We start from the raw sequence: 26,122 nt of genomic DNA, 5'->3' as shown, positions 1-26,122 counted from the left end.
TTTCAAATTTTACCTTACTGTTAAGGCTCTTTCTGATCACCTGAGGATACAAAATATCAACATCCACTGTACCTTATCAACCTTACTGTCCCTCTTACCTTGCTTTATACATCTCAGTGGAACTTCTTGCCTTATGTCAATTCATGTATTCCTCTTGCTTGCTTGTTTATTCTTAGCTCTGTTAGACTGGGGTATTTATCTTTTTATTCATTGGTGTGAGATGAGCAACTAGATTTGGCCTTGGAAGCTTGTAGATGCAAGGTAAATATTTATTGAATGAATGAATGAATGAATGAATGAATGAAAGCCAAGACTTCTTTGGCAATTACAGTCTCCATTGAGTGTCAATCTATATACACCAGAAGAAGCTGTTGATATATTTCTTAATCAAGCTCACCATGATTTACTAGTTTCTTTTTAATGTTCTATCCTTACCCACTGCTGCCTTGGAGAATCTTAATATGTCATTTATTCACCATCTTTTAACACCATCTGTTAAAAGATGCTCTTGTTACTCCTGGAATTCATAGGATTCTCCTCAACCCCCTGGTGATTGCATACTCATTCTTCAGTACTGTCTCCATTATCCTTCTTCTGTGTGGCCTTTCCTAGGTTCCTTGTTAGTCATTCCTCTCCCTGTATAGAATTAGCACATTGTTATTGTGATAATTTTGTGATATGATGATAGATTTTGTTATGAGTTAAATTGTGCCCCCACCATTCATTGGCTGAAATCCTAACCCCCAGTATGTTGCAATATGACTTTATGTGGAAGTAGAGTCATTGTAGATGTAATTAGATAAGTTGAGATGATATAGATAAATCCTGCTAACACCGTGATCATAGACTTCTAACCTCCAGACCATGAAATAATATATTTATGTTGTTTAAGCCCTCCAGCTTCTGGTACATTGTTACACCAGCCCCAGCAAACTAACAAGTTTGTTTTCCCTTTCAAATGAGAGATTTCTGAGGCACCTGGGTGGCTCACTTGGTTAAGCAGCCAACTTCAGGTCATGATCTCATGGTTGGTGAGTTCGAGCCCCGTGTTGGGCTCTGTGCTGACAGCTTGTAGCTGCTTCGGATTCTGTGTCTCCCTCTCTCTCTCTGTTCCTCCCCAGCTCACACTCTGTCTCTCTCTCAAAAAATAAATAAATATTGAAAAAATAACCTGAGAGATTCCTCTTTTGTCTCATTTATCTTTGTGTAGTTCCTTCCTCTAACTCCACCAAGCCTCAAATCAGACAAGTTTTAAAGGAATGAACAAATAAGTAAAAGAATGCGTAAATGAATGATACCAAGATGGAAAAAAAAAATCCCAATTAATTACTGTGATGAGTTGTAAGGTAAGTGTAAGAAGTGTTGGGAGATTTTGTTTCCAAAAATTATCTTAAACAGGGCAAAAAGAGGCAGCAGTTATTTTACTGAATAAGTAAACAGACATTTAAATTTCTGTGGACTTTTTCAATCCTACCAATTCTCATCTCTATTTTGATTGTGTGTACATGAATCACTTTTTGTCATAGTTGCTTTAGCATAACATTTTTACATAATCTTCTTTAAAATAATTCATTCCTTGGTCATTACCTCCAATCCAATTGTCTGTCTCCAATTTCCAATGTAAACCTCTCTGACAGGGGTGCCTGGGTGTCTCAGTCCGTAAAACAGCCAACTCTTGATTTTGGTTCAGGTCATGATCTCACGTTCATAGGATCAAGCCCCATGTAGAGCTCACCTTGGATGTAGACCCTACTTGGGATTCTCTCACTTTCCCTCTCCCTGCCCCTTCCCTCTTCAAAAGAATACACTTTAAACTTCTGTGACAAATGCCCTGGAACTAATATCTAGTCACATTGACTATTTTTTTTTTAATTGTCCCTATGTAGTGTATATGAATGCTCATTTTCCAAGACACTTCGACTGTAGGGTAATGTCTTTCGTATGTTTTTCTTTATATCTCTGATTTTAGGAAAGACTAAAGATTTGCTCTAATTTCACTGTAACTTCAAGAAGACATGGAAGAATTTTTAAAGGGATCAAGGACAAAATTTTATTCAGAAATTAAATTATACCAGTGCTGCTCTGAGAAACTTCTAAGGAGAAGTAACAACATTAAATGGAACTGCTCTGTGTTGGATTTTTCTTAGCCCACATTAGATAACTTTTTAGGCTGCTGCTCTTTGTAGGAATGTGTGCAAACTTATTTGCAGGGGAAACATCCTAGTCATCAGGGAGTTGTAAAAAAAAAGAATTAGGCTACACTAAGGTAAATCATCAAACAAGCTGATTGCTTGAGACTGTCTTTAGACTAGGGCAATGGAATGCTCATGCCTTACAAATCCTGTTTCGCTCAGTAAGACGCTATGTAGGGATGTGAAGTCAGATCCCTTGCTGATCATAACAAGTATATTTGCCTGGAAATGTGGCAGACATCTACTTGGAATCCTTAGCAACTGTAGGAAACTGATACTGTGTATGGGCTGTGGGGATCATGGTCATTTTCATTTACTTCACATAAAAGGGACATTGCTAACAGATGGTACCAGATTTAAAACATTAAGATGGGTTCACTGCATTCCCCTACTGCTTCTGATAGGTCCTGCTTAGTTTATTTTATAAAATCTAACCCATGAACTGTATAGTGATCAGTGTTAGCTTTGATTTCTTTTCATTTTTATCATGGGTTTCTAAATTAGGAAGTGCACTCATGATTACAACAGGTACATAGAATAGGTAGGTGTGATGTTTGTAAATAACCATCTTTTGTTGAATTTATATTTTAAGGGAATAAAAACTATACAACTACATTTTAAGAAATGCCTTTTTTTAATTATAGCTTTTTATCACTTGAGAATTTTGTTTTGTATAGAAAACTATGATCTAAGTCAACTGAAAGGCCATGATGAAAAGATATATTAAGTGAGAGAAAATTATTAGTTTTTTCCTGTTTATATGCTTATTATGTCACAAGAATAGCATTCTTTTAGTGCATGAGTTCCCTCCTTTTTAGTGCATTCTACATCAATACACAGTATTAATGATTTTTAAACCAATATTTACATATATGTACTTATTGTAAGATAGTTCTGAAATTTAGCTAGAGAATAAACACCATTCTAAGATATTGAACAGGAGTCTATAATATATAATAATATAAAACTACAATATTATATATAAGAGAAAAACAATATTGGGACAAATTACCCAATTCACAGGCAACGGTTATTTTCAAAAGTTATTTTTAAAAGGCAGCCTATTGTTTGCTTACATATAATGCTAAAAATTACAGATAGCATCTGTAGAAAGAAGCCAGTCTCCAGGTTCCGCTAAGCTAAATATATCTTGGTTTCTTAAAAAAAAAAAACAAAACAGAAATTAACATACAAAATTGATTTCATAGAAAACAAAACAAAACAAAACAAAACCTCCACACAAATAAGATATACTTGTCACAGGGGATGGTCTATTTATAGCAATCGTAGTGCAAGACTTACATAGCTACCAGAGCGAAGAGTTATTTACTTGGCCCCCATTTCCTAATGAAACAGGCTCCCCAACTTGTAACCAGGCAACATGCCATCCTAACAGATGGTTGTGAGTATCTGCAGCCAAGACACCATGAATGAACATCAGATGTGTTTGCTGAGGGCAGGAGTCCCAGTCAAAAATACCCAAACAGCTGTCTTTTCTATGGTTATGAACCCAGGGTCGAAGGTACATGCCACTCTTACTCCTTATCTTGTGAGATTAATTTGCCTCAAACTTCTAAGTTGTCTTCTTCTCTTCATAGGAAACAACTCATAAGAAATCTTCCTTAGACAGTGGATTACAGGTGTATGTATTTACTTGTATTCAAAGTGGTGTTTGACTTGTCAATATGTTAATGTCTCTTATCATGTTAGATGCATGCCCAAAGGAAATAGCACATAAACACTCAAATCTGATATTGGTTGAGAGAAATGGGAATCATTGTCATCATTATTATTTATGGTCTTAAATATATGCCTGATCATAAAGGACCTCTACTACTAGAAGGACTACTGAGTAGTAAATGTCTCTATACTCTGCATTGCCAGAAAGGAAAATGAATCTCTTCTCATCTTGATCTATTTACCCTCAGGTTTTAGGAAATGCAACACAATCTAAGAATGGTAATCATGATCTTATTCCTTCGAAATTATAAAATCCTGATCAACACATGTGACACAGCAATAAAAATGTTCCTTAGGAAAGTAGGAAAAGAACTTTCTTGTTAAGAAAGGTAACAAAAGGAAGAATTATAGTCAATGAATGACAATATATTCAAGTCCATTTTATTTAAAAGTGTGTACTTAAGGCCATTTTATGAATTAGTCTTTATTGATCAGATTAATAAAGAATATAAATATTGGTTATCCAGAATTAGAGAATAGTTTTCATCACTTTTCATTAGACCATAAACACTATAGCCTTTTTGGATATTGATCCAGTCACATGCGCGCTCACACACACACACACACACACACACACATACACATAGATGACAGAGAAATAGAGTGAGAGAGTGAGAAAATGAGAGTGAGAGGAAGAGAGCAGATCCACAGATGGATGTTCTCTAGTCATTTGACAGTGATTATCTGAAGAGTAATCGGGAAGGTCATTCTTAGATGTTTATATTTCTGTTCTTTTTATTTTATTAGCTTTTGTAAAACATATGCATTGATATTGTAATTCCAAAATTTGTTTTCAGTAGAATTAAAAAATTCCATGAACTGTGCAAAATTATGAAAATATATTAATGTTCTAAACACATCATAAATCTTAGCTAAGTTTTAATTCAGTGCTCCTCAAACTTCAGCTTGTAAAATAATAATTATGGAGTCTAATAAAACACAGATTCCATAGCTACACTTCCAGGGTTTTTAATCAGTGTATCTAGGGAGTAAACCGTGAGCATACATATTAATGAATACTCCAGATGATTCTGATGCTAGTGTTCTCTAATAAACATGCTTTAACAAATACTGTATTGATGAATGAAAAAAAGAGTCTACAAAACTCTACAGCAGAGTTTTGTTTTTATTATAATTCACTACATACTCATCACTATTTTTTTAAATTTTTTAATGTTTATTTATTTTTGAGAGAGAGAGATAGAGCTTGAGCAGAGGAAGGGCAGAGAGAGAAGGAGGCACAGAATCCGAAGCAGGCTCTAGGCTCCCAGCTGTCAGCACAGAGCCCAATGCAGGACTCAAACTCACGAACCATGAGATCAAGACCTGAGCCAAAGTTGTACAGTTAACCGACTGAGCCTTCAGGGACCTCCATACTCATCACTTTTAAAGGAAACTTCACTCTGCACAGTGACTATATCCCCTTAATCAGAACTCTCTAAATTATGATACAGAGGGCTGGGAACATTTGCAGTGTATTTCTAGCATCCATGTTATACTTTCATTAAACATTAATCGCAATCACATAACTATTTTTGTTCAGATTTGCCTCTGTCTTTCTCATTAAGTGTGAGCTTTATGAAAGCATGTATGACACCTCACATATTCACTGATGTGTCCCAAATGTCTCATAGGTTTAGCACATGAGTGACAAAAAAATACTTGTTGGATGTGGTCCGCCACTTGAAAGTATGAATAAATAAATGAATGAACTGCTATTAATCTCATGTTGTTTCATTTTACACTTGCATTTTGTTCCCTTAAATAGACACAGAATTTTGAAATCATCTGTTTCTTTGTAAACTAAAATAAACACAAATTAAAAAAAAAAAGTTTGCTTTTGAGATTACAAAGAATATAACAGTATCAAATGTTCTGTTGGAGCTTTTGGTTTATTTACTCTTACTGAAAAGATAATTTGTCAGTCAGTGGAATGATGCAGAGACAGCATAGAGTGGTTTTAAATGGTAGAATTTTGAATTAGACTTCCAGGGTTTGGATTCTGATCTCAACAACTTTTAGTTTGGTGACATTAAGAAAATTTCTTACATCTTCTGTCTCCATTTTTTAATTTGCAAAATGTGAATGATAATAACAGTTATATCTGTAGACTCTGCAAAAATTAAATGAACTATTTATAACCATGCTTGATAAGTATTAACCGCTAAGTAAATGATAGCTAAATAAATTCTGGGTGATGTTAATGCATGCTCTTCTGTATTTATTACTGTAGTGGTCTAGAAAGTACAACAATTTCATCAATTGGGAGTCTATTGCATAGTTAATAAACCATTGTATAATAGGAAGATTGTCATCTGATCAGTGCAAGCCATGATTTTAGCCAATTAAGCTGTTAGTTCAATGGTTGCCTTTTTTTTTTTTAGATTCATTTATACCTTATCTTCTCATTCTTCCAGTAAGTAATTTTGAGCATTTGTGTCCTAGGCAAATCCCTAATCTCATGGATTTTAAGGCTATTGTATAGGGAGGAAAATATAAGAAGAAACAAATGCATAATAACATGATGTAGAAGATGATACTAATGAATATTAGCAGATGATATGTTATTTCTGTAGAAATCCTTTCCCCAAATTCTTTTTTTTTAATATGAAATTTATTGTCACATTGGTTTCCATACAAAGCCCAGTGCTCATCCCAAAAGATGCCTTCCTCAATACGCATCACCCACCTTCCCCTCCCTCCCACCCCCCATCAACCTTCAGTTTGTTCTCAGTTTTTAAGAGTCTCTTATGCTTTGGCTCTCTCCCTCTCTAACGTCTTTTTTTTTTTTTTCTTCCCCTCCCCGTGGACTTCTGTTAAGTTACTCAGGATCCACATAGGAGTGAAAACATATGGTATCTGTCTTTCTCTATATGACTTATTTCACTTAGCATCACACTCTCCAGTTCCATCCACGTTACTACAAAAGGCCCTATTTCATTCTTTCTCATTGCCACGTAGTACTCCATTGTATACATAAACCACAACTTCTTTATCCATTCATCAGTTGATGGACATTTAGGCTCTTTCCATACTTTGGCTATTGTTGAGAGTGCTGCTGTAAACATTGGGGTACAAGTGCCCCTATGCATCAGCACTCCTGTCTCCCTTGGGTAAATTCCTGGCAGTGCTATTGCTGGGTCATAGGGTAGGTCTATTTTTTTTTTTAATTTTTTGAGGACCTTCACACTGTTTTCCAGAGTGGCTGCACCAGTTTGCATTTCCACCAACAGTGCAAGAAGGTTCCTGTTTCTCCACATCCTCTCCAGCATCTATAGTCTCCTGATTTGTTTATTTTAGCAGGAAAAACCTCTCTGCCCTCTGCCACAGTAATTTCTTACTTGACACTTCCTGACATTTCTTACTTGACACACCTATTTGAAATATATTGAAAGAAATAATGTGCGTGAAGAAACAATGGAAGATATTAAAATAATGTTTCATCAAATACTGAATATTAATGAATACTAAAAGTTATTTAAGACAGCAACATGCAGAAGGATGAAACTAGACCACTTTCTTAACACCATTCACAAAAACAAACTCAGAGTGGATAAAGGACCTGAATGTGAGACAGGAAACCATCAAAACCCTAGAGGAGAAAGCAGGAAAAAAACCTCTCTGACCTCAGCCACAGCAATTTCTTACTTGACACATCCCCAAAGACAAGGGAACTAAAAGCAAAAATGAACTATTGGGACCTCATGAAGATAAAAAGCTTCTCTGCACAGCAAAGGAAACAATCAACAAATCTAAAAGGCAACAAATGGAATGGGAAAAGATATTTGCAAATGACATACCGGACAAAGGGCTAGTATCCAAAATCTATAAAGAGCTCACCAAACTCCACACCCAAAAAACAAATAATCCAGTGAAGAAATGGGCAGAAAACATGAATAGACACTTCTCTAAAGAAGCCATTCCTCAGGGCGCCTGGGTGGCGCAGTCGGTTAAGCGTCCGACTTCAGCCAGGTCACGATCTCGCACTCCGAGAGTTCGAGCCCCGCGTCAGGCTCTGGGCTGATGGCTCAGAGCCTGGAGCCTGTTTCCGGTTCTGTGTCTCCCTCTCTTTTTGCCCCTCCCCTGTTCATGGTCTGTCTCTCTCTGTCCCAAAAATAAATAAACGTTGAAAAAAAAAATTAAAAAAAAAAGCCATTCCTCAAATTCTAAACTTATGTTTCAAATGTTTATATAAGAATATTTATATATGTATCAGCCATTTGTAATCATATTTCTTTTTCTGTACCTATAGTCAATATAAGCCTAAGGCAATAACCAAGAATGTCATGTTTTTGTTAATTACCAAAAAATAGAAGAAAAATGCTATATTTAAGAATAGAACACTGACTGGAATGCCAAGTCCTGGCCCAATCCTCACTATTATAGGAAGGACTATTTGAAAACTTGATAAGGGTATGCTGCTTCCAGTTATGGACAAAACAAGCTCATTATTATCATGATTCCCAGATTGACTCTTGAAGTTCTTCTGTAATCTCACACCTTCAGCATGGAATCTTCCAGCGGAACTCCTACATCTCCTCACCTGACTTTCTTAGGTGCTAATACCCACTGTTTTTATTTGCACCAGAAATGGGTCAGAAGCCACGTGTTTATTGCAGGGAAGGAGGAGGGAGAAGTAGATGAGACAATAGTATTTTACACATAACCATTTCTCATGCAGTAAGAACTTACCATAGATTCATCTGTGTATTTTGACATAGTCATTGAGTTCCCATAGCGCCACGACAAAGTAAAGAAGAGAGGAGAAAAGAAACAAGATAAAGATAGTAAGGTGATTATTTTTTTAAATTCTGATCAGAACAGCAGAAATTTATATTTCTGATATTGTTTCAATTGTCCCAATTATAAAACTAGAGAAAAACTTCTCTTTCAGTTTTAGTCTTTAGTCTTTATCTCCCGTTGGCTTTTATAAGTTAATGATTTTTCAGTTCAGATATTCATAGTTTGGGAAGCACCTTTTGAAAGTGTGGCTATTCAAATGTAAATAAGAGATATGTATGGTTTACAAATTGGAATTATAACATACTACTTTAATACTGTTTGGGTCTATCTTTTTTCAGCCTGTTTCCTTGAAATACTTGAAGGTGCATCTACTTGTACAAAGACAAGAGAAGAATTAAAGTGAACTCAGAGTGAGTGAGTATGAAGTTACTTACTTCATAATCTTTGTTCTTAATACAAATTATGTTTTGTTCATTCTGGTTCAGTTACTCTGATTAGTTTTGTATATTTCTGGTTTTTATTTTGTTTTAATGTTGGGTAATTTCAGGCTAAACAGTCAATTCTCAGTTTGAAACTATTAGGGTAAATTATAAGTGTTTCTCAGTGATTCTGTCTTCAGTTACCTAAAGACTAACCCATGCATACTTTCTTTCTGGACAGAATTCTTCAAGTGTTTTTATATAAACTCTAGCTGTCTTATTAATTACACAAATATGCGAAGTACTAACATTTCCTGAGTTGTGATTCTTAAGTGGAAATCTCTTGGATGTGATCCTTACATTAGTATCAGGAAAAGTTTTCTAGAATATGGTGTCTCTTTGAATGTTGTCAGAAGACTCTACTTTGATTCTTTTCTCTCTATAAGGGGATTCATCAGGCATGCCTTCACTATTATAAGCAATCCTGGCTCACCTGCGCTTTGCTTCCTATTGGCTCTATGGGCAACTGGATCATGTTGGCTCTACTGGCAGTAGGGATAAATTGTCATTCATTCATGTTGATTCTTGCTCAATGAAAATTGTGACAATTTAAGGCTAGATAACCAAAGAATTGACATAAAAAAGCTTGTTAATGAAAACAAAGGCTTCATTAACAATGAGTTGAGTAGTTATTACTTGGCAACTTCAAATGTGTCTTCTTCTCCAACATTGGAATCAGATGGTTGTCATCATAAGACATGTGTTTTTATTTTTTTTATCTCAACTAAGTATTTTTTTTTAATTTTTTAATGTTTTTTTTATTTATTTTTGAGACAGAGAGACAGAGTGCAAGTGGGGAAGGGGCAGAGAGAGAGGGAGACACAGAATCCGAAACAGGCTCCAGGCTCTGAGCTTTCAGCACAGAGCCTGACGCGGGACTTGAACCCACGAACCGTGAGATCGTGACCTGAGCCGAAGTCAGACGCTTAACCGAATGAGCCACCCAGGCGCCCCATAACTAAGTATTTTTTAAATAGCGTCTTTCATTCATTGTCTATACAAGGTTCTGTTCTATAAATATATATATATATATATATATATATACACATATATATGTATATGTGTATATATAGACATATATACACATATACATATATATATACATATACACTCGTGTATGTGTGCGTATGTGTATATATACACACACATACATACACACATACATATGTATGTGTGTATGTATGTGTGTGTATATATATATATATATATATGTATATGTACAGAACCTGGTATACACGTGTTTGTATAAATATATTTATACACACACACACACACACACATTTGTGTGTTAGCTTATATTACCTTTAGTCCATCCTATGAATTTGATACTATTATTATCTGTACTCTCTGGGTAAGGATTCTGAGTACAGCCTGAGAACTCATAGCCAGGAACTGCTGAAAATAAGTTTCAGATCCATGTGCCAGTACTGATATGCTATGTTACCAACCAATATGCATCACACAAAGTCCTTATATATTAAAGGACTTCTTTCTATAAAACACTTTAATGATTTTCATAAGCAACATGACTAATAAAAATTGATGGCTTTTCTTGACAGTAGTTTCCAAGAAGTATGAGAGCACAACTCCCTGGTTAACTAATCACAAGGCAGTATATATATCTATATATATATGTATATATATATATATATATATATATATATATATATATATATATAAAACTATAGCAACAGAATAAAAGATCAGTTGAACCCTTTATAATTGGGTAGGAGGAAGGGGAGATTTGCACATTTAAGATGTAATTTAGAGAGCAGAATTTATGGTATTACATGAGGAGTAATATTTAAATGTTAAATATTTTAAGACCTCAAATTTATATTTAATTCAGATGGAGAAATGACTATCAAGATTCATTTTACTACCAAAATGGCAGCTCCTTATTTCATTATTAAACTAGTAATAATACTACACTTAACCCTTTTATTCTCTCAACAAATATTATTGAATTCCTACTCATACCAATCACTTCAGAATTTTGATGTTTCAACTGGAACAGGACAAAAAATAGTCCTGTATCAATGGATTTTCATTTTATTTTGGAGCAGGCAGAGAATGGACAATTAAAAAAGAAAAAAGAAAAAAAAATAGTGGGGATATTATAGTAAAAGCAACTTATATTGAGTTTTTATTATATGGCAGGCATTTTTCCATATTATTTACATGCATTTGATTTTCACAAGCGCAATATCAGGTAAGAAATGTTATAATTCATATTTTTCAAGTTTTTCAACTCAGGCACATATCCATAAAATAGTTGGTGAGGTTAGCCAGGCAATTTGTTTCTTTTATATTTTTTAATTGGTAGACTTAATTTTTTTTTAGTTTTTAATTTGTAGAAAACTTAGCAGATAATACAGAGAATTCCTATACACCCCTTCTCTCATTCACTCACAGTTTTCCACATTTTAACAGCTTATGTTAGTATTGTTCATTTGTTATAGTTGATGAACCAGTATTGATATATAGTTAGTAACTAATTAATTTATTATTAACTAAAGTCCATAGTTAACCTTAAGACTCAATTTTAGGGGCACCTGGGTGGCTCAGTCGGTTAAGCGGCTGACTTCAGCTCACATCATGATCTCACATCCGTGAGTTCGAGCCCTGCGTCGGGCTCTGTGCTGACAGCTCAGAGCCTGGAGCCTGTTTCAGATTCTGTGTCTCCCTCTCTCTGACCCTCTCCCGTTCATGCTCTGTCTCTGTCTCAAAAATAAATGTAAAAAAAAAAAAGACTCAATTTTATGTTGTATAGTTTTATGAGTTTTGACAAATATATGATGTTGCATATACTATTACAATAGCACAGAATAATTTCAGTGTCCTAAATATCCCTGGGCTCCACGTATTTATCCTTCTCCCCTTCTTTCTGGCAAGCACTGATCTTCTTACTGTTTCTGTAGTTTAACCTGTTCCAGAATGTTATATAATTGGAATTTTACAGTGTCTTGTTCAGGCTGTTATAACAAAAATACCATAAACTGGGTGATTTAAACAACAAATATTTATTTGTCACAGTTCTGGAGGCTGAGAAGTCCAAGATCAAGGCATTGGAAGAGTCAGTGTCTGATGAGAGCTCCCTGCTTAGTTTGAGGGTGAACATCTTTTCCTTATGTCCTCACATGGCAGATGGGGTCAGAGGAGTTTTCTTTCATGACAGAACCAATTCCATTAAAGAGGGTTCCCCACTCAGGACATAATCATCTCCCAAAGGCCCCACCTCCAAATACCATCACAATGAGGATAAGGTTTTTATATATGACATTTGTAAGGACACATTCATTCTATAACATACATCAGTGGTAGACTAGCTTCTTTCAGTAAATGACATGCATGTAAGGTCCATGTATGTCTTTTAATGGCTTGATAGCTAATTTCCTTTTATTGCTGAATAATAATCAATTACATGGATGTACCACAGTGTGTTTATTCACCTTCTGAAGGACATCTTGTTTGATTCCACTTTTTGTCAATTATGAATAGACTGCTATAAACATTCATGTGCAGGTTTTTTCCAACTACCAATAGGTGTGATTGCTGGATGGTATAATTATTAGGCTGGTTAGTTATTTAAGAAGTGCCGAATTATTTTCCAAAGTGGCTGTACCATTTTGCCCTCCCACCGTCAATAAATGAGAGTTTCTGTTGCTTTACCTCTTAGCCACTATTTGGTGGTGTTTTTTTTTTTCTTTTTTTTTGTTTGTTTCAGTCTTTTTAGGAGATATATAGTAGGATCTTACTGTTTTAATTTGCAATCCCCTAATGGCATTTGATGAAGAACATCTTTTCATATGCTTATTTGCCATTTGTATCCTCTTGGTGAGGTGTCTGTTCAGCTCTTCTGCCTACTTTTTACTTGGTTGCTTATTTTCTAATTTGTTCCTTGTGGCCAAAATATTAACCATTAGGTTATATGGCCTTTTAGAGTATGGTGTAGACAATGAAACAGGGAAGGGAATAGATATAACTTGGAGGATGAAGACTCTGCTTTATATTTTGCCTAAGAATAATATACATAGGAAAGGAAGGCCTTTCTGAAGAGGTAACTTTTGAGCAAGATTTGAATAATGATGAATCCAGACCTGAAAATATTGGGGAGTAGAGGGAAGTTTTTCATTAATCACTCTGAGTTAACAGTTTCCTAAGTTGTGAAATAAAGATACCTTGGTTAAGATATACTCTCTGTTTGCTTATATCCATTGGATCGACAGAATCAATGAATAATTATCTCTAAATTGATCATCTAAACATGTCGGCTATTTGTACATCTTTCTTCTAAACTAGCACATGGACTTTGAATACCTGGCATCATCATGGATGTATCATTAGTGGAACAGACAGAAACGGCTTATATTATTGTGCCTTCTTATTTTCAAATGAGTGTTTTTCTGATAAAAATTCACTGGAAAACTAGATACTATTAAAAATGTACACACACACACACACACACACACACACTGAGACCTTTTGCCATTAAGGCTTAATTTCCAAAAGGATCACATCATGTATATTGTTTAACATTTTAGTTGTAAGCCACCAAAGTGACACTGGCCAAATTAAGCAGAAAAGAAGTGAGTTAACTGATGGTTAATAGATAGATCATAGACATTTCAGAAGGCCCAAAAAAAAGTGGATACAGATGTTATATACTCTGGAATATTTCCTCCAAATTCTGTCACCTCACTAGTTCTGAGAACTAGATCATACTGCCAGCACTCTGGTAACACTGGGTATGGAATATGGCAATACAACCCTTACCACTGCTGCCCTGGGAACTGGCTCTGGTTGCTGGACTTGTTTTTTGTTTGTTTGTTTGGTTGGTTGGTTGGTTTTGTTTTTCTTTTCCATACGTCTTTTGCTTTGCATCCCAATCTTCAAACAAGGGAAGCATAGATCCGAGGTCATGTGTCTACACTCCGGCTGCAGGGAAGCTCAGTAAATGAGTCAATTATTTGGCATTTTGAACATCATTAACCTGTTATAAATGCATATAAGGTAGAGTATTCTCCAAAATTGAAAGGAGTTCAAGTGTGAGTGTCCCCAAAAGAATAATGGCTCTCTATATAGTATGCTATATTTCAGAATACTACTCCTTTGATTTTCTAATACTGTTGTGTTATCTTAGAATTTTTAGTATGATAGGTGAGGAAAAAAATGTCCACAATTTCTTCATAGCATGCGTATGCCCTTTTATAATACAGCATTCTAGCTCTTCCATCAAGAGTTGATTTCTCTATCAGTGTGAGTCTCACTTGCTTTGGACAATGGGAACTTAGAAACATTGCAAACAGAGGTCTGAAAAATGCCTGTGCATTAGGACTTACTCTGATAATATTGGGAACGCTGTAGCCAACATGTGAACAAACTTGGAAAGTCAGCTGGGTAATGAGTAACACACATCCTAGTCATCCCAGATAATGGCAGATGCATTAGTGAGACTAGAAGGCATCATAGGAAGCAGCTGAAGATAAATCCAAATTACCCAACCATAGAAATGAAGAATAAATAGAGTGTTTGTTGTTTTAATCTACTAAATTTTAGTGTGGCTTCTTTTCAGTAAATGGTACCTAATACATTTAGTGTTTACTCCTTTACCTATATCACAGAGTTGTTTAACTCTCTCTAAATAGATCTTCATCTAGTAGTTTGCAAGTAAATGACCAAAAATTAAGTTTTTTTTAAGTGTGCATGACACATTGGACATGGTTTAGAAAGTAGCTTATTGAAGACACTGTATTTATGTCTTCAATATGAGATGTCATATACATTTTTTTCTGAGGTTTTTGTTTGTTTGTTTGTTTAACAAAATAGCATCTTGGCATACTTAACACTTTTCAACATAGGTGATGGCCTGGAAAACTTTTATTTGTTTTGCCATTTACATGTCAATTGGTTTCAAAAGTCAAATTCCATTATACTGAAGGGAAAATAAGTGCTAACTGTAGATCAGAAACAAGTTGATTATTCCTATCTAGGGAAATGGAAAAAACGACATGGACTGTAAATGCTGGATGGATGAGTGATTCAAAGCTTTCACAAGATTTCATGACTATAGGGATTGCAGCGGATATAGCTCTGTGGGCAATCTATCGTATACTTTCACCAGGGAATACCGGACAACTCATTTACTATCAGTTAAAAATACTTAAACTCTAGTGAACATGGTATTTTTTATATTGGTCACTGGTCATTGAATATCCCAGTGAATTAGTTTCTGAACTGAATTTATATGCAATTTACAAATGACTTGTTCAACTCTATTACTGCTATGGAAAGCTAGAAAGTATCTTTTCCAAAGGATTTTCCTCCAAATTGTACATATTGAGTGACATCTACTGTTCACTATGCCAGACTTCCAATCAGTTGTTTCTAATATATCTATAAAAGTGATTTCCTTAAAGCGAAAAATATAGAAATGTGTTCCTAAGTTTGCTTTGTTACTGTTCTAGAAACTAATTTTAGATAACAGGAAGATTTTTGTGACTTTTGTTTCTCTCATCTTACTGATCTCATATCCTCATATTTGATTGTATTCATGTTTCAATCAAGTTGTTTTGTATAATTTAAATTAAATGGATTATAAAATATTGTTTAGTGTTTAAAAGCTATTAACACACATCGATATGCATAACAAAGTATGCATTTCTTAATAGCAAATTCAATAAAACCTTTTTTTTTAAATTTTTTTAACGTTTATTTATTTTTGAGGGAGACAGAAAGAATGTGAGTGGAGGAGGGGCACAAAGAGAGGGAAACGCAGAATCCAAAGCAGGCTCCAGGCTCTGAACTGTCAGTGCAGAGCCCAATGTGGGGCTCAAACTCACAAACCGTGATATCATGACCTGAGCCAAAGTCAGACCTTTAACTGACTAAGCTACCCAGGTACCCCAGAATCTTTAAAGATAGTGTGTATAGACTAATGTCTACTTATGCAAATTCAGAAAAAAAAGTCTATGTATTAAACATATGAAATCAAGAAGAGATTTAAATTATTACCAGGAAGAAATACTATGAAAGTATGATTTGAAATATTTCACTAGCTGACATTTATTTCAACTTCTATATATACAGTAGTAGACAATAAATGGAATCTAAACTAAAGGACAAACTAAATTAGATTTTTCCAAGAAATGGAGTGGTGAAGAAGTGAGTATTAATGGCCACAATATCGAAGAGAAAGATGACAGTAAATAATCATTATATTTATAAATCATAATTTATAGCTAAAATATTAACTGATTATTTTATCCACTTAGAATAGTACGCATTTTATCATATTTAGTCTTCAGATACATGTTTGTGAAGATTCAGTGCTTAATATAAGTTTCTTGGGTTGGACTTTTAATCTAGTCTTGAATTCCACTTCTAATTTCAATTCTACTGCTCTGTGACCTTAAGTGATTTATTAAATGGACACTAACCAAATGGCCCCTCTTGCGTAGGAAGGCATAAATTGTATCCTACTTTAGGCTTTCCAATTTAAATTGGCCTCTAAAATTTTGTTCTTTTACAAATTGTCCTTGACTTTTATTTTAATTGAAAAGTTTAGTTGTTGACACTACTTCATATCAATATATTATGACTCTCAAAACATGAAAAACAATTTAAATTCTGAAATTTACAAACCGTGACCTATATCATGCGCTAAGTGGATTCATGACCAGTGATCCCATCAGGTATTTTTATTTCTCTTTGTACAGATGACAACATTGACATCCGGAATTATCAAGGTGCTTATCAAGTACAGGACCTGAAGCTGCAATTCTTGTTTTTTGATGTTATTTTATTTCCTTAAGGTTGTATAGCCTCCTGCCGAATAGGATTTACCTGTATATTACCGTAAATTTTCTCATTCCAGTTGACTACTGAACTTAATACCTGAAATAGGGGTCATTACGTCAACAAATGAAGAAGCCATATAAGAATTATACTTCTATGGTTTTTGGTCAATCATAATTCAGCAATTTTATACCTAAACTCTTCTCCAAACATAATGGGTTTTTCCCGTCATAAAATGGCTCCTGGAAAAGAACGGGTAGTTTTAAAATAAGATAGTATTAAAACAAAACAAAACAAACCAGGACAAAAAAAAAAAGTTGTTGCGTTTAACTAATACACAATATAGTCAAAGGTGATTGCCTGTGAAACCAAACAGGATTCTCATTAAATAAATAAGTAAATAAATAAATAAATAAATAAATAAAATGTAACAAATGTATTTAGTGTGATGCAAAATCTTAGTTTTAAAATCTTGGAAACACTAAATATATCATAAGACAATAAACACATTATTTATATTTAGTGACTATTATGCATTGCAAATATGTAATAATAGATAATATGAAAGAGTAATAATAGATAATATGAAAGATAATATGTAATAATAGATAATATGAAAGATAATATGGAGGAAAATGTACATATTTCACTATTTATATAGAATAGTTTTCAATGCTTTTTTTTAATTTTTTTTCAACATTTATTTATTTTTGGGACAGAGAGAGACAGAGCATGAACGGGGGAGGGGCAGAGAGAGAGGGAGACACAGAATCAGAAACAGGCTCCAGGCTCTGAGCCATCAGCCCAGAACCCGACGCGGGGCTCGAACTCACGGACCGCGAGATCGTGACCTGGCTGAAGTCGGACGCTTAACCGACTGCGCCACCCAGGCGCCCCTTCAATGCTTTTTTATACCTAACTAGTAGATATTTTAGCATCTTATCTAAGGTGCCTCAGATCTTAGTCCAAAATTAATTGTGCTTTTTAATTTTTTAATTTTGCTTTTTTTTGCTTTTCATGCCACCAAAACTTTAAGATGGTTATACTTTCCTGGGAACTTACTGATAGCCATCACCAGAACTACAATGTATAAATATACTCAATTTGCTTACTAACAGGAAATTGACTTTTATTTATTTTTAAACTTTATTTATTTGAGAGAGAGACAGAGCAGAAGCAGGGGAAGGCAGAGAGAGAGGGAGACACAGAATCCGAAGGAGGTTCCAGGCTCTGTGCAGATAGCTCAGAGACTGACGTGGGGCTCAAACTCACAAATTATGAGATCATGACCTGAGCTGAAGTTGGATGTCAACCAACTGAGCCACCCAGGTGGTCTGGGAAATTAACTTTTAAATAAACCCCAAGCAACTGCAAGCCACCATTGACCCAATATTAAAATGGACTGTGGGATTAGACTTATCTAAAACATGCTCAAACTGTGATGGCAACATAGAACAAAAATTATGTAGTGTCTCCTGGGACTTCCGAAAATGCTAGAAATTATTGCTTTAAGATAGCAATATAGTTTTTAGTTAAATCAGAAAACGAATTCACAGGCATATCTCATTTCTCAAAAATCTGTATGCCTGTCTTATGCTATATAGAAGAAGCACAATAGACCATGTGTCCCTTAGGAATTTTGACATAAAAGTTAATTATTTTCATATCAAGAATTATTTAATTTACCATCAAGAGGAGAAATATTTAGATTTGAAGCTGAATTACAATTCAGCATCACACAACAGCAGTGTGACTAACTTTTCCAGGTAAGCACACCTGAGTCTGGATGGTATTGATAGGTACTTATAACTATGTGCCAAAGACCCAGGAATGATAAGAATTTACCACTCAGACTCCCAAAAGTAATTTCCAAGATTCATATCAAGTGCATGATTGCTAGAAAGTAATCTCTCCGACACTTTACATTTCTGAAATGATATAGATAAATTCAGTCCACTAAAATTCCACTTGAGCCTAGTTAATTTCCTATGATTTGGTTACATTAGCCAAAGGATTTTGTTTGGGTTTGGGGGTTATGCTTGAATAAGACTCAAGTTAATCATTTAGGTACTTAAATGTTCTTAACTCAAGGATTTCCCCTGACAGTCATTTTAAGAACAGCTTTATATTATTCAATTCATCTATTCCACAAGAAATGAATGCAAGGAAATCTCATTCTGCTCAGATTTTTCTGTCTTGTCACCAAAATACATTCCTCAGGGCCATTTTCAGTTACAAAGACCTATATGCTGCATGGATTTAAGCACCTATATTTCTCGGCTAAAGGTCAAAGGGTGTTAATTACAGCTCCATAATTGTCCTCAACCTTCATTAAAAGACACCATATTATACTGATGGAAAGCTCTGCCTAATCGGGCTTTGCTAAAATTACTCAGGTAGGTTATCAGGATGAAAGAACAGGGAAGCTGGAAGTATGCCTGAGGGAAAATGCGCCCCAGTGTTATCTGTCTTTCTAACTCTAAAACCTAGGTTGCACTGGCAGATCTTTGTTAAGAGAAAGTTCAGACTTACTATTAGGTTTTATTTGGAAACATTAGAGTTTGATGGTTTCAATTCTTGAAGATAAATGAATGCAGAGTCTGTTGCAAGAGGATTTCAGGAAGGATGTTCAATTTTTTTCAAATAGAGCTTTAAACTTTCTATCAGATATTTGACATGACTAATGCCATTCAGAGTTAATGTTGATGACACTTTTGTGGTATTAATCCCTCAAAAATGTATTTGTGAAATATAGCAGAGTACTTACATTATAAAACAGGCTTTGCATTATCTATTTGTAACTACACCTATCAGTGTAGTTACATAACCCGTGTTGACTTAACACAGTTGAGCCACTTTGAAAATATCATGAAACAAAAAAGAAAGCACTAAAGTTTCAAGTACCTTATATCCGACGTGTGTATGTGTGTTCACGTTTGCATACACACACATTTGGCAATCAAAGGAAGATTCTGGTTAAAAGTATATATTTTTAAGAGTGTGTGCATGTGTAGTACACATGATTAAATTACTGTATAAATTAATATTCATTCAATTTAAGTAAAAAAAAACACAGCTCATTGTTGTACCACAAACACCACTAAACTAAATCCAAAGAGACTGTAAACATATATTAAAACACAATTCTTTTAAGTTGATTACTTTTGAACATACATATACATATTTTATAAAAGCAGACAGAATACGATGCATTATTTTGGTGAAATAAAATTTCATGGAACCACAAAGAAATGAGCAGTTAATTTTTGCTGGGGAGTCATAAACTTTTAGGTAATTCTTCTTGAAGGAGATAATATTTGAGTCAAATCTTAAAAAAAATGAGTAAAAAAATCTCACTGATGGCATTTGCAGCAACATTTCTTTCTTCGTTAAAAGAACAAGATGGGCATGGGAAGATATTTGAAAGTGGTCATATGTAATTAGATGTATGTGAACATCCATTCCAAACCACCAGGGCCATGGTGATTCTCAATACACAGGTGGTAGAGAAAAGCACAACCAAGAGTGGAACAGAATGGAGATGACATTTCGATAGCAACAAGAGAACAGGCATGCAGTAACTCAAATGTAAGTCTTTACCATGAGGATTATTAAGACATATGGAAATATTTCATGCTAGGGAGTAGCATGATCCAATTTTACTTTCCAAATAATCGCTCAGGCTGGATTATGGGGTGTGTGAGAGGGAGGTGACGGTGAAGACTGAAAGATGCCCTTGCGTGCTGTTGCTGTATTCATTTGAAGATCAAAGGTAACTTGACCTAAGGTAGTGACAGTGGAAATTGACAAATATGGACTGATGATAGTAGAAGATTAGAAAGATAGAACTGAGAAATTGATTAAGTGTGTTATCAAAATATAGGAAAGGTATCATTCGGAATTATCACATTTTATTATTTGTTACTATTTTATTTCTTGCATGGACAGATTTTCCTTTCCCTTTTCCTCCACCACATCACTATTCCTACATTTCTAAAGTAGAAATCTCATTTTATATATAGTATATATGATATAAATTATAGTATAAATTATAATATATAATACATAATAAACTGAGAATTAAAGAAAAACAAAAGCAAGACAGTAAGATTGGATTCTTGGTACTTTGACCATGGGAACAGATTTTTAAAACGGTGTTCCTACCCTATTAAAATCATGTGCCATATTGGCATTGAGAGTTGTGTAAATAGTGGTGGAAAGTAAGATTATTAATGACTTTAATTCCAAAGATGTTTTTTCACCAGTTTATGTGAATGGTCACATGTCAGAAATTATCTTACAGGTTTGCCTTTACCTTACAATGTGGTGTTAATCCATCATCACCATATTCATCAACCTGTCCTCACCAGTGAGCAGTTTAAAATACATGCCGTGTCTGAAATTATTACTTTTTTAAAGTCCCATGGACATTGCCTGGGAAATTCATAGGAAAATATTCTTTGTCACAAAGTTGAATGTGCAAGGATAAGTTTGATATGGTGTCAATGTATCAAAATAACACATTTCATGCTGTGTGATAAAATTTTCACCACTGTCAACCTCAGAGAAAAATAATATTTTAACAGGTTTACAAGAAAGCAAAACATGCTTCATTATCGCTCTGAATATTTCATGAGATCAAAGATGCATGTTTTTTTCCAAGGAAAAATCTGTTTCATTACTGAGACAAACTTGCTTAGGTTTAAAAAGGTCAACATTTTTGAGATAAATGTTATAATTTCACTTAAGAAATAAGAATTTCTAAATTTTTCCAAAGTTAAGCCCACATTCTAATAGTTTATATCGAACTACATTTGTGGATATTCCATTTTGAATAAATATTTTGAATGAAAAAAATGCACATTTTTAAAAATATATACAAAAGAGTTACTAATGTGAGGATACAAGTCAATTTTATCATCTCAGGTGATGTAATGTGTTGAAGCCATTTATTAATGATGTATCTCCCATTCAGGACCTCCCTCTCACTTAACTCTATGATTTTAAACACACTATTTGACTTTTCTAGGTCCTAGGCTAGTACTGCTATAACTAAATACCACAGACTACTGTTTCACACCATAGAAATGTATCAGTTTGGGAGGCTGGATGGCCAAGATAAAAGTGTCAGCAGGCCTCTCTTCTTGGCTCACAGATGGTCATCTTGTTACGTCTTTCCATGGGCTTTCTTCTGTGTGTGCATGTGCCTGGTGTCCCTCATTGGACCCTCTTCTCCTAAGGACACCAGTCAGATTGGATTAGGACCCAGCCTAAGGACCTTATTTTCACTTACTTACCTCTTTAGAGCTCCCATCTCCAAATACAGTCACATTCTAAGACCTGGGGATTAGGATTTCAATATGAATTTTGTAAATAATATTTGTAATGTTTTATTCATTTTCAAGAGATAGAAAGAGAGAGAGAGAGCACGCAAATAGGGGAGGGGCAGAGAGAGAGGGAGAGAGGATCTCAAGCATCCACTGCGCTTCTCTTCTGTCAGCAGAGAGCCTGATGTGCTCGAACTCATGAACTGTGAGATCATGACCTGAGCCAAAGTCGGACGTTTAACCAACCGAGTCACCCAGGTGCCCCAATATATGAATTCTGAGGGAGAAACTATTCAGTTCATAACATCCCTGGTTTCTTCAGAATAAAAAGAAGCAGAAACATCTTCTTAAAAATTACATTAATATAAGCACTAAACAGAACTACATTTAACTAATCAATCCAACTTGACAACTGACAATATTAGATCAGACTTTAACATAACCACAAGTATAATTTTCTGAGACATTATTGAAAAAATGAAAATTTTCTGTTTTCATTTGTACTGTTCAAAAACCATTACTTGATTAACTATAAATATATCTAAAATCATTCATAGCTGCAAATTATTATACTGAAACAAATTTTCAACATCAAATGAGAACCAAATTAATAAGACCAATATTCTCGGTCTTTCTAGTACATGTCTCCATTTGTCCTTCAGTTTTTCAACACTCGGCCAATTTCTCACCATCTCTGTAAACCCATCTCTGTATATCCCCATTTTGTTAGCAATGTATATACTACTTTGGAGGATTACAGCTATTTTAGCATCTGGAAAAAAAATGAAATTTTAGTAGCAGACAAGTATTTTTTAAATAACTGATATGTTATAAAACAGACAGAGAAACATATTTTCTTGGTATATTGGAGAAAATCTCTAGATTCTAAACTGGAAAATGTTTGCCAGTATAATATGAAATGGTGATTTAATAGAAGCGTTCAAGGCCAATATTGCTAATTACTCATTGAAATCATTTAGGATGAACTGATCAATGCATGAATAATAACAACAAAAAAAGAAGATACACCTATGTAAAAAATTCTGGTAATTCCCTTATTTGAACAGATAATATTTGTTTTTTTGTTTTTTGTTGTGTTTTGTTTTTGTTTTGTTTTGTTTTGTTTTTTAATCTAGACTGCTGGGAGAAGCAAAGGAGGTATACATTATAATTATTTAAAAATGGGATAAATGAATTATTTTTCCTGTAGACTATAAAAATGTAAAGTATCTTATGGGCAATATGTAGGATATTCCTAACATTACCTAAATGATATTTCAGATACAGATAGATAGTAGATAGACACAGGGACATAGAGATAAATATTCTAAGTATATATCTATATACATATATACATTTTCTGGAGAAACACAAAATGTATCCTGAGAATATGTAGAGATAGTTTTACATTGTTTGTGAATGTTGGCTACTATTATAAAGATTTCAGTTTCTCCCCAAATAAATGTAATGATCAATACAATGACAATCAAATGTGAATTATTTTTAAAGTTCTAATGGAAAGTGAATAGGTACGAAAAGTAAGATACTCTAGAGGAGAAAAGCCATCAAAAGGACTTTCCTTAACAGAAATTAAGACTCCTCTTAAACTTCCAGTGACTAAGCAATTGTGGTCTTGTTTCCAGAATAGAGAGCATGATTTACATACCAAAATGGGAGTCTAGAGTATAAGTAATTTAATATATGATGAAGAAAACTAAACAAATAATCTAAGGGAATGGAATATTTAATGAATATTAAATTTTAAAATAAAATTTTAAAAAGATTCATATCTCATGCTATGTACCCAAAATAAATTCCATCATGAAATATAAAAGCAGCAAGTGTAAAAAAAAAAACCAAAAACCAAAAACCAAAACTACTCATTAGATTACGGAAGGAAAAAGACTTTAATAGCAAAAGTGCAAAGGGCAAGCTAATATTGGGAAACATAGGTGGTCTTATTTTCTCATTCCCACATTCCCATTCTTTAATAAGGCATTTTGATTTGATCACCAAAACATATTCCTTATCTATCGATTTCTCTTCATCTGCCCTGCCACCACCCAAAATTCATAGTTAAACTACCAGAGCAGTCTCCTAAACTATCCTGTTTGTCCAGAGGCTTACCCCCCTTTGTCTCTCAGCTGCCAAATTATACTCAGAAACGTGAATATTTTCTAACGATTATTGAACGTTTATTATATAGGCCATGTACTCTTTTGCTTATTTGGCTATAATAATACACTAATCTTCATATTACTCCTAAAAAATACTGTGCTATCATGTACATGTACTATTATGGTCCTTGAGTTTAGATGAGGAAACTAAAATATATTAATTTTTTAAACATGCATTAAACTTAACAAGGTCCCACAGTTGAGAGTGGCAAGACGAGATTTACTCCCAAGCAGTTACGGCCAGAGCTGATACGCTAAACTCCACACTGCAGTCTTGGAAGACAGCCTTGGTATTTATCTGGAAGCTTCTTCCCATCTTGTGTCAAACCTCCGTCCCGGCTCACTTACATGACTCCCACCACTCTCTCACAAGACTTCAGTCATACTCCTGGCACTGAATTCTTCACGCTGCTCATGATGATTCTCACCAAAACCTTTTGCTTTTGGCCTGACTTCTGCCTGGTTCTTCCCAGTGTCAATCAAATATTAACTCCTCAGACATAAATCACCAACTGTAAAGTAACCCCTACCTTCAACACACGTACATTCCAGGGCATCCTTCACAGCCTTCATAACTTGCAGACGTTTTCTTTTTTTATTTGTTAACTTCTTTACTGTATGTGTTCCCACATTAGAATGTAACCTCTGTGAGGTCAGTCTCCTTGCCTTTTCTGAGCACTGATCTATCAACAATGAGTTAATTAATCAATTTGTGGCATGGTATAATTTCTTAACACATATTAAATTAACTGGGATAATAATTAATGCCAGATTACATAAAGACGCAAAACTTCTAGAAGTTAAAAAAATGCCACTAGAATTCTACTTTTCAGTCAATTCTTCTATAGACCTAAAACAATTCATAAACAAAGCTTATTAATTAAAATTTAAAATGACAGAAAAAGCAAAAAAAAAATGAGAAAAGGATTTCCAACATTATGCTACAGAGTTATAATTTATAAATGTGAAAATTAGAAATTTATTCATATGGAAAAAACACCAAGGTCCCAACTTTTAAAATGTGCAAGAGACATTGATATTCATGTATTTGCAATAGTAAATGTTGAGAATGTGTATGAAATAATTTGAATTGCAAATTATTTCCCTTTGGGAATTTATATTATCCTTGGTGAGATGGACCAGAAACAAAGAAATAAAGTCATGTCAACACATAAATAAATACATCTATAAGTTTAGATAGTAAGAACTGATAGGAAGAAAACTATAAGGATACCCAATGCATGGACGGTATTCACTGAAATCGCTGATACTATTTATTAAACATTTATATAAAAGCATATATCTAAGCTTTTTACAAAAAATATTTCATTAAATCCACAGAAAACACATGAGAATATTTCTCGTATCGTAAAGCTTTTTAAAAAAATACACAGGAAGAAACTAGCAATAAAAAGGTTACAATGCTTGCTCAAGGCACACATCCTATCAAAACACGGAATCTGGATTCCAAGATTTTGAAGCCCACATATTTAAAAAAATTTTTCTTATGTTTATTTATTTTAGAGAGAGAGAGAGTGCTAGCAGGGGAAAGGCAGAGACAGAGGAGACACAGAATCTGTAGCAGGTTCCAGGTTCCGGGCTGTCAACGCAGAGTCTGGTGTGAGGCTTGAACCCACCAACCGTGAGATCGTGACCTGAGCCAAAGT

The sequence above is a fragment of the Felis catus genome, chromosome B1 (genome assembly GCF_018350175.1).
Source record: "Felis catus isolate Fca126 chromosome B1, F.catus_Fca126_mat1.0, whole genome shotgun sequence".
NCBI classification, from domain to species: domain Eukaryota; kingdom Metazoa; phylum Chordata; class Mammalia; order Carnivora; family Felidae; genus Felis; species Felis catus.
This window is presented reverse-complemented; position numbering follows the sequence as displayed.